The sequence below is a fragment of the Oryctolagus cuniculus genome, chromosome 2 (assembly GCF_051225735.1).
Source record: "Oryctolagus cuniculus isolate XC-2025 breed Fujian yellow rabbit chromosome 2, ASM5122573v1, whole genome shotgun sequence".
NCBI lineage: Eukaryota > Metazoa > Chordata > Mammalia > Lagomorpha > Leporidae > Oryctolagus > Oryctolagus cuniculus.
The window spans coordinates 112,416,309-112,428,929 of record NC_142868.1 but is presented as its reverse complement, the minus strand read 5'-3'; the positions used below and the strand labels follow the sequence as shown (position 1 = coordinate 112,428,929).

The 12,621-nt window shown below is 46.0% G+C and overlaps 1 long non-coding RNA gene across 1 annotated transcript in view; it reads right to left on the bottom strand.

Annotated features, from left to right (window-relative positions):
• LOC149127997 (uncharacterized) overlaps positions 1-8,076 on the bottom strand; it is a 30,910-nt gene extending 22,834 nt beyond the window's left edge. The window contains exon 1 of the long non-coding RNA XR_016230222.1: positions 7,845-8,076. This is a non-coding gene — a long non-coding RNA (uncharacterized LOC149127997). The remainder of the gene's footprint in view (positions 1-7,844) is intronic.
• Between the last annotated feature and the right edge of the window lie 4,545 nt (positions 8,077-12,621).

The window sequence follows — 12,621 nt, the reverse complement described above, 5'->3', positions numbered from 1 at the left end:
ACTTAAGACAGAGCAATCGACCTCTAGGCCACTGTGGCCTTTGCTTGCCTTGCTAAACTCTAAGTTATATAGTCCTCCCTTGCCTGCAATTTCACTTTCTGCAACTGCAGTTATTGGCAATCAACCATTCTGAAAATAATAAATGGAAAAACTCCAGAAATACACAATTCAATAACTTCTAAATTACACACCATTCTGAGCAGTGTGATGAAATCTTGCACCCAGGATGTGAATCATCCCCTTTGTCCAGCGTATCCACACTGTATATGCTACCCACCTGATAGTCACCGAGGAGCTCTTTGAGTTATCAGATCAATTGTTACAATATCGCAGTGCCTGCATTAAAGGAACCCTTCTTTTATTTAATAATGGCCCCAAGGCACAACGGTAGTGATGTATGTGGTGAATCAGATTTGTCAAAGAGAAGCTGTAATATGCTATCTTTTTTTTTTTTTGACAGGCAGAGTGGACAGTGAGAGAGAGAGACAGAGAGAAAGGTCTTCCTTTGCCGTTGGTTCACCCTCCAATGGCCGCCGCTGCAGCCGGCGCACCGCGCTGATCCTGGCAGGAGCCAGGAGCCAGGTGCTTTTCCTGGTCTCCCATGGGGTGCAGGGCCCAAGCACCTGGGCCATCCTCCACTGCACTCCCTGGCCATAGCAGAGAGCTGGCCTGGAAGAGGGGCAACCGGGACAGAATCCGGCGCCCCAACCGGGACTAGAACCCGGTGTGCCGGCGCCGCAAGGTGGAGGATTAGCCTATTGAGCCACGGCGCCGGCTGTAATATGCTATCTTTAAGCGGAAACATGAAAGTCCTTTTAGGAAAGAAAAAAACCATCTGCTAAGGTTGCTAAGATCTGTGGTAAGAACAAACCTTCTATTTGTGAAATTATAAAGAAGGAAAATCAAACTTGTGCTAGTTTTGCTATGGCACCTCAAACTACAAAAGTTAGGACCACATTGTGTGACGAGGGTTTAGTTAAGATAGAAAAGGCATCAAATTATAGGCTTGGTAACTCCCAACAGTTTCAGGCATCCACTTGGAGACTTGGCATGAGCTCTCCAGGGATAAGATGGGACTACTTTTTTTAGAAGTGTATTTAGACATGTATCCTTTTGCAACCATGTTTTGAACCAAAGCTGCTATTTATAGCAGTGATCTCCAAAATAGATGTAAGCACCCCCAGAAGGGCCCAAAAATGATTCAGTAGGATATGGGGCATAAATGATACTTTCCTTTGTATATACTTTAGTATAATTATTGTTTATGCTTTATGACATACTTAATACATTAGTACAATATATAATATATAATATATGTCAATGGAAGCTCATCTTCAAAAATACATTTACTGATGGAATGTATGACCAAAAGGGCTTGAAGACACTGATTTATAAGATATAACTTTTAAAAAGATTTATCTATTTATTTGAAAGGCAGAGTTACAGAGAGAGAAAAAGACCTTCCATCTGCTGGTTTACCCCCAAAAGGTCACAATGGCCAAAGCTGGGCCAAGCCAAAGCCAGGAGCCAGGAACACTATCCAGGTCTCCCACGTGGGTGCAAGAGCCCAGGTATTTGGGCCATTTTCCGTTGCTTTCCCAGGTACATTAGCAGGAGCTGGATCAGAACTGGAGCAGCTGGGACTTGAACCAGTGCTCATGTGGGATGCCAGGGTTGCAGGTGGTGGCTTAACCCTCAATGCCACAATGCTAGCACCTAAGATATACTTTTGATATTTTTCCAGAGGTTAACTTTTCACATTGGTTTTATATAAATGTGTACTTTGTTCATAAATATATGCAATTGTATAGTTTTATTTATATACAAGTATTGGCTGCACAAAGCTTTTAACATCCAAATGTAAAACAACTTTGTGTTGTTTGGTTGAACAACTGACCCTGCATAGTTGCATGAGTGAGAAACCTGTTTCTCACTTTGAAGCCACTGTAACAGCAGGTCCTGTGAATTTCTTGTCCCCTGTTTCTTGCATTGGTCTCTTTCCCTCTGTCAGAGTCCAGTGGAGTTCTAGCCTCCTGACTTCGGCACTGGCTGTTGCACACATGTGGGGAGTGAACAGTGGAAGGGCGTTCTGCACCAGCAACATCAGGTCGGGGCTCAAAGTCTGGCTGTTGGTGGTTTCTTTTCTTTTCTTTTTTTTAAAAGATTTATTTATTTGAAAGTCTGAGTTACAGAGAGAGCTAGAGACAGAGAGAGAGGTCTTCCATCCACAGGTTCACTCCCCAGATGATCGCAACGGCCAGAGCCAAGCCGATTCCAGGAGCTAGGAGCTTCTTCCAGGTTTCCCACATGGGTGCAGGGGCCCAAGGACTTGCACCATCCTCTACTGCTTTCCCAGGCCATAGCAGGGAGCTAGACTGGAAGTAGAGCAGCCGGGACTAGAACTGGAGCCCATATGGGATGCTGGCGCTGCAGGCCAGGGCTTTAATCTGCTGTGCCACAGTGCCGGCCCCTGGTGGTTTTCTGTGTTGGCAAGTTTGAACGACTAAGTTATGGATGAATAAGTAGGTGAGTGCTGCTTAGCTCTGTGGGGCCTTCTGGTCACGGATTTAGGACTCTGATGCATGCTTTATCTGCCAACCTTTACTGAGCCTGTTAGGGGGCCAGCGCTGGGGAAGGAATGTGGTTCCAGTGGTAAAGAAATGCATGCTTCTGACTTCTTGTTGGGTAGGCTGGTTGAGGACAGCAGCTAGTGACAGGCAATTACAGGATACTGCTGAGCTGCGGATCTTCCACTGGCCCCACCGCAGCCACTCCACACCTTTCTGTACCCTGCCCTCCGCCACGGAGGCTGAGCCTTTGGATCCCACTGACTGGCTCCCTAGCTTCCAGCTGGGTTTTGGCAGCAGGAGATCTGAGTGGGCACAAGAGTCTATTTTGGACTTTTCCTTGCTCAAATGAAGGTCACTGCTATGGTGTGAATATGGTTTCTCCCCTCCAAAGCTCAGATGGGCATTTAATCTTCATTATGAAATACCAAGAGCTGGGGCCAGGTGGCACCTGTAAGAGATGAGTACGGTTCTGCCCTTATGAAAGGATTAATCCATTCATGTGATTAATGAGATAATGGATTATCTCAACAGTGGGTTTGCTACAAAAGCCAGTTTGTCTAGATCTTTCATGCACCATTCATGTTTCACCAAGAGAGGCACTGTGCCACCATGGGATTCTGCCATCAAGAAAACCATCACCAGATGCAAGTCCTTGACCCTGAACCAGGACTGGGAGCCAAATAAACCACTTTTTATTGCAACACCACCAGCCTGTAGTATTGTGCAATTAGCAACAGAAAACTAAGATACTTCCTGAGTCCTTTCGTCCAGGTGCTCACCCTGTCTGCTTGGGCCTGGAGGTGCTAACTGCTCTGGGGGTACCCCAGTCTTCCTTGGCTCTGCCCACCCAACCACACTCCCCTGGGGTTACGCCATTTGAACATGCCATCTGTCGCCTGTTGGGATCTGGACTGAAATAATTCTGACAAGTACAATGTGACAGCAGGCACAGGGCCTAGTCTTGAGGGGGGTAAATCTTGAAACGGTGGGTGTGGGGAGGAGGTTGTGAGAGATGGAATGGTGGGCTACACTGTGCAGTGCTCTGATTGGACTGCAGAAGGGACATTAATAATAGTCACCACTGTGGTTTGGAACATATAAAGCAGGCTGTGGTTAACTACTGCCTGGCCCAAATCCACCAGCATTTGTAACCAGTGCTGTCTTGGAACACAGCCACACCTCCTAATTTACATATTATCTGCAGCGGTTTCTGAAACATCAGGACAGGGTTGAGCACTCAGAGGACACTTAGGGCCTGAAGCGTAACATGGTTTTTGTGTCTCACAGAGAAAGGCTGCTGACCACTGGCCTGGGCCTGTCTGGGGGACGGAGCCTTGGTCAACTGCCTCAGGCATAGGCCAACTGAACCTGACATGGCCAGGAAGGAGACTCTGGGCTTTTTGTTTTAAGGATTTATTTATTTATTTATTTAAAAGGCAGAGTTACAGAGAGAGACAAAGAAAGAGATCTTCCATCTGCTGGTTCACTCCCCAGATGGCCACAATGGCTGGAATGGTGCTGGTCCAAAGCCAGGAGCCAGGAGCTTTTTCTGGGTCTCCCACACAGGTGCAGGGGCCCAAGAACTAGGGCCATCTTCCAGTGCTTTCCCAGATCATAGCAGAGAGCTGGATCAGAAGAGGAGCAGCCGGGACTAGAACTGATGCCCATAAGAGATGCTGGCACTTCAGACAGCGGCTTAACCTGCTACACCATATCGCCGGCCCCTCCCATGGTTTTAAGGAGAAGAGGACTCAAAGACTCCTGTCCTGACTGGATGAGAGTGTGTAAGATTTTTTGTGTATCCTGGGGTTATATATATCCTGCATATTTTTTTGTCAATTTACATAGTGTCTTCAGGTTAGGCATTTTTTTTTTTTTTTTTGACAGGCAGAATTAGACAGTGAGAGAGAGAGAGACAGAGAGAAAGGTCTTCCTTTTTCCGTTGGTTCACCCCCCAAATGGCCACCATGGTCAGCATGTTGCGCCGATCCGAAGCCAGGAGCCAGGTGCTTCCTCTTGGTCTCCCATGAGGGTGCAGGGCCCAAGCACTTGGGCCATCCTCCACTGCACTCCCGGGCCACAGCAGAGAGCTGGACAGGAAGAGGAGCAACCGGGACAGAATCCAGTGCCCCAACCGGGACTAGAACCCGGGGTGCCGGTGCTGCAGGAGGAGGATTAGCCTAGTGAGCCGTGGTGCCGGCACAGGTTAGGCATTTTTTGATAGTGATAATGATCACTCCTAAAAAGATACACTGGAGGGGGGCAGTGCTGTGGCGTAGCAGGTAGAGCCACTGCCTGCAGTGCTGGCATCCATATGGATGCCAGCTCGAGTCCCGGCTGCTCCACTTTTGATCCAGCCCTCTCTATGGCCTGGGAAAGCAGTAGAAGATGGCCCAAGTGCTTGAGCTCTTGTACCCACGTGGGAGATCTGGAAGAATCTCCAAGCTCCTGGCTTTGGATGGGTCTAGCTCCCAGCTGTTGTGGCCATTTGGGGAGTGAACCAGCAGATGGAAGATGTCTCTCTCTCTCTCTCGCTCTGCCTCTGCCTCCCTGTAACTCTGTCTTTCAAATAAATTAATTAATTAAAAAAAGACACATTGGGACTTGCCTATGTGCACATTTACATAAAATACAATGCATTCATGGCCTCTCTTCTGTAGCTAAAGCACCAGGATTTACTCATTGATCTACACAGGTACACTAATAAATTGCTATATTTTGTGTATCCATGTAAGTATTTAATTGGTTATATATTAAAATATACATTATATATATGTTTAATATGTTTGATAAAAGTCTGTATACATCCATCCAATATCTCTTAGCATCCGTTTCCCTAACTACATGCATGTTTGGAGATAATTTTAAGTTGATAAAGGGGCAAACATGTTCAAAATTTTCTTCATGAGGGGTGGGTGCTATGGCATAGTAGGCTAAGCCTCTACCAGTGGTGCAGGCATCCCATACGGGTGCTGGTTCATGTTCCGGCTGCTCCTCTTCCAATCCAGCTCTCTGCTATGGGTGGGATAGCAGTAGAAGATGGTCTAAGTGCTTAGGCCCTTGCACCCACGTGGAAGCCTGGAGGAAGGTCCTGGATCCTAGCTTTGGATTGAGCCAGCTCTGGCTATTGTGGCCATCTGGGGAGTGAACCAGTGGATGGAAGACCTCTGTTTGTCTCTTCCTCTGTCTGTAATTCTATCTCTCTAATAAATAAATAGATCTTTAAAAAAATTATCTTCGTACATTATACAGGCCCAAATGTTGAAATGATATACAGGCCCAAATGTTGAAATGATTTATGAGTTGTCTGGTTCCTGGAAGACCTCTTCTCTCTCTCTGCCTTTACCTCTCTGTAACACTGCCTTTCAAATAAATAAATAAATCTTTTTAAAAAAGGAAATAAAGTTAATAGTTGTATTCTATCTTTCAATTTTATTTTCCCATGAACTTTGTGAAGTTCCTTCATACATCCCTGTAGCCACAATCAAGATACAAAATTGTTCCATCACCACAATGGTTTCTCTCTGCCCCCAACCATCCCCAACCCATGGCAACCACCACTGTATTTTTCATCTCTAAATATTGAAGAGATGTTATTTTCAGAATACTATATAAATGGAATCATATGATGACCTTTGAGATTGAATTTGTTTCCACTTAGCATAATTCTTGGAGATTCATCCAAGTTCTTACAGAGATCAATAGTTTATCCTATTTTTACTGTTGAGTAGTATTCCCTGGTGTAGATTTCTCACATTTATTTTAAACAGTTGGAAAACAACATTCTTTAGTGACCACATAATGTCCCCATGGATGATGTCAGAGATTTCTTAACTCTTCCCTTTGTGTTGGACATTTGTGTAGTTGTTGATAAAAATAAATGCTACTGAATGCCTTATCTACAAAAGATTTCCTGATTCTGATTTCTTCAAGATAGTTTTTTTTTTCAGAAGTGGGATAACTTAGACCTAGGTTAACTGCATATTGCCAAATTATTTTCTAAAACATTATATAAATATATATAGCCCCATATATAGCTCTCTCTATATAGAAACTGCAATAAGAGGTTTTACTAAATTTCAGGTTGAATAATGAATGTGTAACTTGCTCTCTGTAGAAGTCAACTCAATAATTAAAGGAGAAGCTATCAAGTCTTAGTGTCCAAGATGTACTTGGTCTGGGTCAATGTGGTCTCAGGTTATTTAGTATCATGCTGCCCTCTTTGTACCAACACGACTGGAGCAACTGCTGCCAGCAGATTTGTGCTTGCTTTGATCTGTGCCTTCCCTGGGATTTTGGGGGCCATGCCAGCAAGAGGCTGCATTGGTCTGTTCAGACTTCCATAGGAAATTATCAGAGACAGAGTGGCTGAAACAACAGACATTTGTTTTCTCACTGTCTCGAGGCTGGAAGTTCAACAGCAAGATGCCCCAGGGTTGGATTCCTCTGAGACCCCCCTTCCTGGCTTGCAGCCTGCCATCTTCCCTCTGTGTCCTCACACCGTGTTCCTCTAGGCATGCTCTTTGTCTCTCTGTATGCTTCCTTTAAGGAAAGAAAAAAAAAGCTCTTTTAAATTTTATCAGAGAGAGAGAGAGAGCTTTCATTTGCTAGTTTACTCCCCAGATGCCTGCAACAGCCCACTGTGCCTGAGGCCAGGATCTCAATCCCAGGCTCTCACGTGGGTGGCAGGAAAACAACTACTGGAGCCCTTGCTGCTGCCTCCCAGGGTCTGCATTGGCAGAAAACCCAAGAGAGTGTGGAAGATTCACATCAGGATCCTTGACCTGTGGAGCACACAGGAGCCTGTACAATCATCTGCTAAGCTTAGCATCCTCTAGAAGTTCATATGTTGGAAACTCCATGAACAAATTCATATACTGATGGTATCCAGAGGCAGGGCCTTTGGAAGATGATTAGGATAAGAGGAAGTCATGAGGGTGGAATGCCCATGATGGCATTGGAAGTTTTATAAGAAAAGGAAGAGCGGGGCCAGAGGGTTAAGCCACCCCCTGTGATGCTGGCATCCCATAAGAGTGCTGCTTTCAATTCTAGCTGCTCCACTTCCGATCCAGCTTCCTGCTGATGTTTGGAGAGTGAACCAGCAAACGAAAGACCTGTTTCCCTCCCTCTCTCTTTCTCTCTCTCTCTGTAATTCTGCCTTTCAAATAAATAAACAAGTCTTTAAAAGGGGGGGAGAGATCCAAGCTAGCACACCTGCTCCGCCCTGTCTGCGGTGCCCTCTGCCATGTTAGGAGGCGGCTGGAAGGCTCTTACCTTCTGCCAAACGGATGCCAGCGCCATGCTGTTGGGCTTTCCAGTCTCCAAGAGCAGGAACTAAATAAATCTCGGTTCTTTGTGAATCACCCAATCTGTAGTGCTCAGTGACAGCAACAGAAAACAGACCAAGACATTGCCTTTGCATGAAGAAAGTAGCGGTTCTCAACACTTAGGTCATCATTTTGTTTTGGTTAGTCCGGGAGATCCGATGAGGCCTAGAGAGGGAAAACTGGAAATAAGGAGTTAGAGTTTGTGGTCACCACAAAATGATTCACTGGAGATCGGCTATGCTGGTGGATTGCAGGGAGCAAAGGTTGTAGTCACCTGGATCTCATCTTCCCGCCGTGGTCAAGGCGTTTAACTGCAAGAAACCAGCAACCTCACATGCTCAGCTGTGCTTAGGCCCTGCTGCGGGTTTGAATATGATTTGGCCTCCAAACTCATACAGGAGTTTAACTCCCAAAGTTACAAGTTAATGGGAGGATAGAAAGGTAATCCAAGGATAGTTTTTAAAGGTGGGGCTTCAGGAAGTGATTAAGACTAGATTAGGTCATTGGAGTTGTACCCCCACGTTTGAATCCTGGTGGTCTTATTAGGGGAGGGAGGGGAAGAGAGAGAGAACTGCATAGACATAGACAGATAAGCTTGCTTCCTGTCTCTTCCTGTGTGATGCCTTGTTCCCTGGGGACTCAGCCAGCAAGAACGTCATCACCAGGGGCTGACACAATGGGACCTGTCTGATCATGGACTATGAACCTCCAGAACCAGGAGCCAAAACTGGCCTCTTCTCTTGACAAAGTTGCCTGCTGCAGATATGTCATTATGGTAATAAGAACCCAAGACAGACCTGCTCTCAGAACTGAGACAGCCTCAGTTCCTCTGAAGTTAGCTGGGTTTTACACCATGCTACCCCATTTCACAAAGCCCTATATGTGTTGGTGCAACAAATATGGCTGCACAGACTCAGAAGCTTCAATACAGAAAACCATGAATAGAGCAGAAAGTGCCCATGAAGTGGGAGAAAATATTCACTGTACCTATATTTGACAGTGTCCATATCTAGAATACATTAAAAATACATTAAATTAAGAATACATTAAAAGAAAAAAAAAAGAATACATTAAGGCTGGCGCTGCAGCTCACTAGGCCAATCCTCCACCTGCGGTGCTGGTACACCGGGTTCTAATCCCAGTTGGGGCGCCGGATTCTGTCCTAGTTGCTCCTCTTCCAGGCCAGCTCTGCTGTGGCCCAGGAAGGCAGTGGAGGACGGCCCAGGTGCTTGGGCCCTGCACCCCATGGGAGACCAGGAGGAAGCACCTGGCTCCTGGTTTTGGATCAGCACAGAGCGCCGGCTGTAGCAGCCACTTGGGGGGTGAACCAACGGAAAAAGGAAGACCTTTCTCTCTCTCTCTCTCACTGTCTAACTCTGCCTGTCAAAACAAACAAACAAACAAACAAACAAACAAAACAACTCCTACTATTCAATAAGAAAAAGATAAATACTAAAAAGGCAGAAGACTTCAACAGGAATTTTGCAGGAGAGAATACCAAATGTCTAGGAACATGTGAAAAAGTGCTCATCGTCATTAATCAGCAGGAAAGTAGAAATTAAAAGCACAGTATGAAACAACTACACCCCAACAGATGGCCAAACAGAAAAGACACCCATTCTTGGTCACTCTGTGGACCAGTGTGCTCACACACTGCTGCAGGAAGTGTACATCAGTTTACTTAAAGCTGAACACGCTCATACCTACAACCCAGCAACTTCACTCCTAGGTATACAGCCAAAAACAATCAATGCCTGTGGTCACAAAAAGAGATCTATGTGAATGTTGCTAACTCCTCTATATTATAATCCCAACTGAAGACGACCTAAGTATTTGTCAACCAAAAAGTGGGTAAATAGGGGTGGGCCTTTTGACACAGTGAGTTAAGTATCTGGGATGGACTCACGCTTCTGCTTTTGAGCCAGCTTCTGCTAAGGCGCCTTGGAAGCAGTAAGTGATGGTCCAAGTACTTGAGCTCCTGCCATCCACTTGGGAGACCCAGATGGAGTTCCTGGCTCCTAGCTTTGGCCTATTGTTGGGGGTATTTGGAGAGTAAACTAGCAGACAGAAGATCTTTCTCTTTCTCCCTCTCTCTTTCTCTCTCCCTCTTTCTCTGTCACTCTGCCTTTCAGATAAATAAAATTTTAAAACTTGGGTAAATTCTCATACATTCACACAGTGGACTACTGTATCAATTGTACCACAAACTATGTGGCTTAAAAAATAAAATCCAAAATGTCTTCTCTCACCGTTCTGGAGGCTGAAAGCGTGAAGTCAAGGTATACACAGGGTCATGCTCTAGGCCTTTCAAAGGGCCAGATGCATTCCTGCTCCCTCCTCTTCTTTCTTTTTAAGATTTATCTTACTTGAAAGGCAGAGTAACACAGGGAGGGAGAATGGGAGAATGAGAGAGAGAGAGAGAGAGAGACAGACAGAGACAGAGAAAGAGAGACAGAGAGAGAGATCTTTCATCTGCTGGTTCATTCTCCAAATGGTTGCAATAGCCAGGCTAGGCCAGGCTGAAGCCAGGAACCTGGAATTCCATCTGGGTCTCCCACACCCATGGCAGGGACCCAAGTACTTGTGCCATCATCCACATGAACACTTGTGGGAGCATTAGCAGGAAGCAGGGTCAGAAGCAGAGTAGCTGAGACTTGCACCAGAACTCCTATAGTGAATGTGGGCATTCCATGTGGTGGTTTTATTATGACCCCGATGGGTCACAATACCTCCCTTCTTCCTGCTTCTGGTAACCCAGTTGTTCTGTGGCTTGAGGCAGCATCGTTCCCCACCTCCGTCACCGCCTGGCTGTCTTCTCCCCATGTGTATCTTTGGTATGACCGGTCTGTCTGTCTGTCTGCTTTTATTTTCTTTAAAGATTTCATTTATTTATTTGAGAGGTAGAGTTACAGACAGTTAGAGGGAGAGACAGAGAAAGGTCTTCCTTCCATTGGGTTTCATAGCTGTGCACTCTCACTTTCTAGAATGGGATTCAAACAAGAGTGATGGAGTCAGACAGGGCTCATGGTTGCTGGAAACTTGATTTTTTTTTTTTATTTGACAGAGTTAGACAGTGAGAGAGAGAGAGAGACAGAGAGAAAGGTCTTCCTTCTGTTGGTTCACTCCCCAAATGGCTGCCACGGCCGGAGCTATGCCAATCTGAAGCCAGGAGCCAGGTGCTTCCTCCTGGTCTCCCCCTAGCGGGTGCAGGGCCCAAGCACTTGGGCCATCCTCCACTGCCTTCCCGGGCCACAGCAGAGAGCTGGACTGGAAGAGGAGCAACAGGGACTAGAACCGGCGCCCACATGGGATGCCGGCACCACAGGCGGAGGATTAACCTACTGCGCCATAGTGCTGGCCCCACGGCTGTCTTCTTTTATTTAGAACTTTCTGGGATTCTTGCAGCCAACTGAAGCCACACTGAAGCACTTCCTTGCCTCACACCAAAGTTATTGTTTACATGTCAAGCTAACTGAAAGGGAAAGCCCCTTGGTATTAAGGCCCCAGAAAGAGAATGACAGACAGAAGGCATGAGAATTTCTACCTAGGATGAAAGCAGAATAACGAAGCAAACATCAGCAAACAAGATTTTAGCTCAGGCATGAAAGCTAAATGCGCATCAACCTCAGCTGTCTGCAACCCAGCAAGGAAGCAAAGAATGATCAGCAAAGTTTGTAAGGCAGCCTAAGCAGCATCACAAAATCAAGTTCTAGGGGCCAACGCCACTTGGTTAATCCTCCTCCTGCGGTGCCAGCATCCCATATGGGCAGCGGGTTCTAGTCCCGTCTGCTCCTCTTCCAGTCCAGCTCTCTGCTGTGGCCCGGGAAGGCAGTGGAGGATGGCCCAAGTGCTTGGGCCCCTGCACCCACATGGGAGACCAGGAAGAAGCACCTGGCTCCTGGCTTCAGATTGGCATAGCTCCGGCCGTGGCAGCCATTTGGGGAGTGAACCAACAGAAGGAAGACCTTTCTCTCTGTCTCTCTCTCTCTCACTGTCTAACTCTGTCAAATAAAAAAAAAAAAAAGATCAAGTTTCCAGCAACCATGAGCCCTGTCCGACTCCATCACTCTTGTTTGAATCCCATTCTAGAAAGTGAGAGTGCACAGCTATGAAACCCAAACTGCAAGGCTCACACAAGGCTGATTGGGGTGGAAGAATTAAATTAGAAACACTAAGAATTCAAAATGAACTTTCTGAAAAATCCCTCAAATGAACGCATTTCAAAACTTTTTGCAACTAAACAAATCTAAAATAGTTCCTTCATTTAAAAAATCTGGATGAACATTTACCTCTTGTATACTTTTATAGGGTACAGTACAATATTTTCAGACATATGCATGGCATAAATGATATTGTAACAGGCACCCAGAGTTGGTTCCTTGTCTCAAGGCCATGATGAAATTTGATGCAGGCAACAATGCAGGTGGGGGTGGAGGGGTGGCGGTGATGTGAGCAAAGCAAGGGAAAGTAGATTTTATTGAGAAACAGAGACTCCTGCTTGCCGGGAAGGGTTTCCAAGGAGGGGTCCATCAAGGTCTGGGTTTTGGGAACTTGTACAGGGACTGTGTGTCAATCCATCAAATCTTCTACATAATTTGAATACGCTGGGGTCTGCTTTGTTTTCTCTATGTCTCTTGTGTAGCAGTCATGGCTCCTGAGCTGTTAACAAAGGTTACTGTGTCACCATCTGGGAGACGTGACAGTTGAGAAATATTGTTGATTTG